The sequence below is a fragment of the Pyrus communis genome, chromosome 1 (assembly GCF_041283825.1).
Source record: "Pyrus communis isolate YQ-2024b chromosome 1, ASM4128382v1, whole genome shotgun sequence".
Classification (NCBI taxonomy): domain Eukaryota; kingdom Viridiplantae; phylum Streptophyta; class Magnoliopsida; order Rosales; family Rosaceae; genus Pyrus; species Pyrus communis.
The window spans coordinates 16,858,153-16,865,215 of NC_142565.1; positions in this window are offsets into that span (position 1 = coordinate 16,858,153).

The window sequence follows — 7,063 nt, forward strand, 5'->3', positions numbered from 1 at the left end:
CTACATTCAGAAGAACCTTTGCACAAATCTTCGAAGACTAATACGTTGCCAAAGCTCTCTTCGAAGAACTCATAGCCAAAGCCGAAGTTTTCTTTCAACCAAAGCCAAAGCACTCCCTTGAAGAATCAACAAGCACCTGTGCTGATTCTTTCAAGACTTTGTTGCAAGCTCAAAACTTGCAACGACGTTTGATTCAAGATCAAGTCGTCAAGGCCCTTAAATCAACTAGATCTCACATCTACACCACCTTTGTTGCAACTTTGAGGTGAAGACAATCCAAGCATTGTTTCAAGCTCAAAACTTGAAGTAGTCGTTCAATCATTCATTCGAGATCAAGTCATCGCGACTCTTGGATCAATAACCTACGCTTCTACATCAAATTTGAAGACTGAATCAGAGGAAAATTGTAAACAGAGATTGTAACCCTACAAATTCATCAATACAAATCTACTTTGTACACTTATTCTCGTTTCATTCGTTACAGAATTTTTGTGTTTACAAATTTGGCACGCCCAGTGGGACCTCTTTGCCTCTCATCTCTGTCTTCAAATCCACAAGAAACACATATGGCATCAAGAAATGATCAAGCTGTTCCCGCAACCAACGCGAAGAACTAGAACATCCTTGCTGCAAGTGGTTGCACTTTGGGCGTCATAATCCAAAGCAAGGTAAAAGCTTTCTCTTTCGTGCTTTCCACCCCTACATCAACTCTGCCAAATGAGCAAGAGCACCCGAGGCACGAGCTTGTGATCACCATAGCCTTGTTAAGGGCGCCAAAGGAAGAAAGCCCGAATAGGTACTCCCAGCTGTTGACTTCTGATGTCAACTTAAGCAGCAGCTTGTATCCCGTAGCCATGCAAGTCATGACTACTAGTGCGACTTCAATTAAAGAGTAGCTGGCACAAATGAGCGAAGCAATTGCAAGTCTGACAAGAACCGTGGAGGAAAACGACTTGCAGATTGGTACACTCGTCAATCGTCTAGAGGCGCAGCACGACGAGAAAGCTGACCCGAAGGTTGATCCACCAAAGGAAGAAATTGATGAAAAAGAGGAGCCTCTGATAGACAAAGCTGAGGAAATGTTGTTAAGCTTCGAGCCTTCTCTCATCCAATGCTTCAAATTCTTGAAGACGCAACTTTGCGTTTTCCTCTTTAGTCAAGCCTTCTTGTATAGCCATCCTTAGTGAGGGGATTTGATGTTCCAACGGCAGAACAGTTTCCACGCCATACACTTTAACACCCTTAGCGTCGCCTAGCTATGTGGTTGTTGAAGAAAAGGTTCAAAAGTTTGAATCTGACCCTAAGTGTTGTGTGAATCTTCCCTTTGTGTTTAAAGTTGATTTCTACATTCAAAAGTGAATTCTAAGTGTTTATTTCATTATTTTTCTTACTATCGCTTTAGGAACTTTTGTTTATCTTTACCTTTCTTTGCTAGCCAATACCTTAGCCCCGTTACAACCCTTAGACTTCTATCTTGATTGTTATGTGTTTCAATATGTGGAGTTTAGAATTGGTACGAGCATATGGTATCCCTGGTTCTCGCGTCTAAGTAGTGGCATTCCGTTCATGATATCATATACATGTTGATAATTCCAGAAAGTACCTTCTTTGTTATAACATATGTGAGTGCTAGTCTACATGTTTACATCAATCTTCTCACATATACCTAGTGCAAGGAGTGTAGTTAGAAAATCTGTGTGAAAATAGAGAGTATATCCGGTGAGGAAGTGAGGGATTCTCTAAGGCATGTTACTACATTCAAAATGTTGTTTTAATTAATTAAATGCGAGCTAGTGAGTGGTGACTACTGTTAAGTATATGCTCGAGGGTAGGGATAGCTAAAATCTGTGGAAGTAGTGATTTTTAACATGTCATGTTGCATTGGAAATCCCTAAGGCAATTGTTGGAAGGTTTAGGTTGTGTTTTGTTTTCTTTGTTTTGCTCAGGGACTAGCAAAAGCTAAGTGTGGGGGAATTTGATAGGAGCATATTTATGCGACTTAGTTAGCTTATTTTCTTGCATTTACATCGCTACTTTCTATTTACTAGAGTTATTTAAGCTATTTTCGTGTCTTTGTAGGTTTAAATGGCAAAAGAGGCAAGAAAGTGTAATTTAGAGCATTTTAGAGTAGTTTTGGGCTTGGAATGGATAGCTTGCATATGGAGCAAGGTGGATGGATGCATTTGAAGTTCAAGAGAGGCTAGGAATGTGCTTAACATCTGGAAGAATTAAATCAAAGACTTGGAAGATAAGGAATCAGCTATAAAGAAGGAACATTATCCAAATTACCTCATCTTATCCAACCTTATCTTATCTTATCCTATCCTAATCTTATCCTACCTTAATTCCAACTACAAAGGGGAGTTCTTTCTAGACTTGGACACATAAAAACCTGTTTCTAGAAGCCTTATTTGCTCTCCTAAAAATCTGGTGCTTGGACCCTTTCTAGAATGTTTAGAAGCCTGCCGCACCTTTCTCTCCTTTTCATCTTTCGTTTCTACCATATAGCTGACCTTTTCCTTATTGATTTAAGGTGCTAAAATCCTTTTCCTAAGCTAATTTTGTGCCACACATAAGCCTATATATATATATATATATATATATGTATGTATGTATGTATATTTTCTGCCCGCAAAAAACAACCACCATCTACCATCAGATCACCACACCATCCACCACACCTCAAGAGCCTAAATTCAGAAAATCCCCATCGTGCCGCAACAAGAAAGGAAGGAGGAGCCACCTAGAGCCGTGCTTGCCATTCAAGACGTTGGATTGTTGGAGCGTTTCTAGGTGTATTCTATTCTTTGTTTTCAATGTTTAAATTTAATTATCTTTGTTTTGCAAACATGAGGAACTAAATTCGTTTTAGTTAGAGGTGAATTCAAAGCCATGAACATATATGCAACACAAATCGATTTCCAGTTATTCTTTCTTTAAACCATGAATGACAATGCCCCAAATTAATTGTGAACTGTACAAATTAATTTTCAGATTTTCCTAAGTTCATTAAATTGGATGGATAATGCATCGGCAACCAAATTATTCTTCAATAGTTCCCTACATGAACTGCATAATAGAGATACATATCAAAGATCATTAAGTTCTATGAAAATCATAAGCATTGACAAGGCATTTGTAACTATGAACTGCAGGATACTCCTGCCATGGATTTACTTAATGCGATTGTGACTATTAACCTCCACTACTTATAAATATCAGTTCATAACGATTAGGTGAAATTCCCTTATATTTTAGCATCAAATTCATGTATGCAAACTAAGTAGGCCTCCTTAATCAACATACAAGAATAAGTTATCAATCAAACAAATAAGTAAATCGCATTCATGTTTTACGAAACAATAACTATAAGAAATCAATTCATATCACATATATGTTCATGGCTTTGAATTCACCTCTAACTAAAACGAATTTAGTTCCTCAAGTTCGCAAAACAAAGATAATTAAATTTAAACATTGAAAACAAAGAATAGAATACACCTAGAAACGCTCCAACAATCCAACGTCTTGAATGGCAAGCATGGCTCCAGGTGGCTCCTCTTTCCTTCCTTGCTGCGGCACAATGAGGATTTTATGAATTTAGGTTCTTGAGGTGTGGTGGATGGTGTGGTGATCTGATGGTAGAGGGTGGTTGTTTTTTGCGGCAGAAAATATACATACATACATACATACATATATATATATAGGCTTATGTGCGGCACAAAAGTAGCTTAGGAAAAGGATTTTAGCACCTCAAATCCATAAGGAAAAGGTCAGCTATATGGCAAAAACCAAAGAGGAAAAGGAGAGAGAGGTGCAGCAGGCTTTTAGACATTCTAGAAAGGGTCCAGGCGCCAGATTTTTAGGAGAGGAAATAAGGTTTCTAGAAATAGATTTTTATGTGTCCAAGTTTGAAAAGAACTCATCCTTGCAGCTAGAATTAAGGTAGGATAAGATTAGGATAGGATAAGATAAAATAAGGTTCGATAAGGTTTGGATAAGATGAGGTAATTTGGATAATGCTCCTTCTTTATAGTTGATTCCTTATCTTCCAAGTCGTTGATTTAATTCTTCCAGATGTTAAGCATATTCTTAGCCTCTCTTGAACTTCAAATTCGTCCATCCACCTTGCTCCATATGCAAGCTATCCATTCCAAGCCCAAAACTACTCTAAAATGCTCCAAATTGCACTTTCTTGCCTCTTTTGCCATTTAAACCTACAAACACATGAAAATAGCTTAAATCACTCTAATAAATAGAAACTAGCTATGTAAATGCTAGAAAATAAGCTAACTAAGTTGCATAAATATGCTCCTATCAATTTCTCCCACAGTTAGCTTTTGCTAGTCCCTGAGCAAAACAAAGAAAACAAAACACAACCTAAACCTTCCAACAATTGCCTCAGGGATTTCCAATGCAACATAACATGTTAAAAATCACTACTTCCATAGATTTTAGTTATCCCTACCCTCGAGTATATACTTAACAATAGTCACCACTCACTAGATGGCATTTAATCAATTAAAACAACATTTTGAATGTAGTAACATGCCTTAGAAAATCCCTCACTTCCTTACTGGATATACTCTCTATTTTCATACAGATTTTCTAACTACACTCCCTGCACTAGGTATATGTAAGAAGATTGATGTAAACATGTAGACTAGCACTCACATATGTTATAACAAAGAAGGCACTTTCTTGAATTATCAACATGTATATGATCTCATGAACGGAATGCCACTACTTAGACGCGAGAACCAAGGATACCATATGCTCATACCAATTCTAAACTCCACATATTGAAACACATAACAATCAAGACAGAAGTCTAAGGGTTGTAACAAGGCTAAGGTATTGGCTAGCAAAGAAAGGTAAAGATAAACAAAGGTTCTTAAAGCGATAGTAAGCAAAATAATGAAATAAACACTTAGAATTCACTTTTGAATGCAAAAATCAACTTTAAACACAAAGGGAAGATTCACACAACACTTAGGACCAGATTCAAACTTTTGGACCCTTTCTTCAACAACCAATACTTGTGAGTTCAATCAAACTTATTTCTCAACTCTTTCTTCTTTTTTTTTCTTCAACTTGTTCTTCTTTTTTCTTCTTTTTCACGTTTTTTTTTTCTTGCCCTTTTCTTTCTTTTTTCATTCTATGCCCTTTTCTTTCTTTGACACACAAATGTACATCCTCATAGATTTCCAACGAAAAACCTTTCCCTACACTTGTTTTTCTACAAATTGCGGATCAAAAGGAATTCGCTCTAATTCATGCTCTACTATTCTTTAAGAACAAGGGTATGGATAGTCCTATTCTAGGCTAGGTAAGGATAATGTGGCTAACAAAGAAAATAGGCTAACTAAGGTTCAAAGGGTTTAAACCTACAATACATATGCAATGGGTAAGGCTTTTTGGCTCTGGTTTAACTAAACAACTTCATCTTATTGTATGTAATGCAATCAATATCATGCTTTGAATGAAATGGGCATGAGTTCTTGTATTTGGAACTATAGTGATGAAACGCATTCTAAGTAGTAACCAAGCAAAGAATAATGAGATCATGCAACGACTTTAGAAAACAGGAATTCGCAGATTAATAACTCTCCAAACAAAGTTTAGGCTCAAGTCTCTCAGGGTTGTAGCGTTAGTTTGAGTTCCTTCCTTCAAGCATGTTACAAAACTGATTTTTTCCTTTTGTGATTACATGTGAATTCGTAAATGACAACTACAACTAAGCATAAACCAAAGAGCATATCAAACTTCCACCCATGTTTGTAACTTTCTTTAACAGTCATGCAATTAAAAACCAAATCCTCATCATTGTGTTGGAAGGTATCCTAAAACACAAACAAACATAAAAACAAAAACAACTCTAAAAATGACTCTGTTTCGATTTTTTTTTCAAAATTTCGGATTTTCTGTTTAAGAGACATTAAAACACCCCAAAACACACTAAAAACACTTAAAAAGAGTGAGTAACAACTTTACAAGTGATAGGTGATAAAATCTGACGAAATTCAATGCAAAATCATTTGTTTACCCCCCCCCCCCCCCACACTTAAACCAAACGTTGTCCTTAATGTTTCAAACATAGACTCACAAACAAACAAACATGACAATTATGGCAAAGTAAAAGCAATAAAGAGTAGGGTTTAGGAACGCAAATCTGGTTGTGGAGCCGGAGATTCCTAGGTCTTCTTTATTTGAATGCATGGGTTGCCTCCCAAGAAGCGCTTGCTTTAACATCTTCCAGCCGGACGAGTACCCCCTTTTAAGCTCCCCTAGGTCATATGGCATGGAATTGATCTTGGAATGAGAGGTGATATTTGAAATGATCCGGTAATGGTTTAAATTCTAGAGTGGGTGCCTTAATCATTAACAACATATTAGTATAAAACAAAATTGAAATTCGGGGAGGTGGCTTACCTTTGTGCTCCGACATGAGCTCAAGAATAAGCACCCCTTCGAAAGTTGTAGGACTAGAAAATTCAGCCAGATTTGGTGTTTTGAGAGTTATGACTTGTTCTATGTCATAAAATCCAACTTCTTTAGGAATTGTTGTCTCAAGTATATCCTCTTTGATGAATTCTAGACATTCCCCAGCATTTGTTGTTCTTGATTCTTTGGAAAGGTTTCGAAGATGCCTTTCTCACCCTCATCTTCCTTGGATTGCATGATCCTGCAAAGAAAAGGGACATTTGGTGGAACGGGGTCAAGACGAATTGAATTTGGGCTTACCTTGGTTGTAGTGGATGGCATAAAGGGCATATGGGGCTACGACAAGGGTGGTTCTTCCCTTGTCGTGGCCTTGTTATCCTCCTCTTCATCGAGCAGCAGCTATTCATCCATGTTTTGGCTTGGTTTGGACGTCTTAGGTTCATCTCCAACCTCCATGCCACTTTCCAAGGTGATAGCTTCAACAATTTCAGTAGTTGAGTCGAATAGTTCACTTTGTTCTTGCATTTGCCCCATGAATTCCGTGAAATCTCCCATTTGATTCTTCAATTCGCTCATCCCTTAGGCTTGATTTTGTAATTTCTGCATCAAAAAAGTTAGT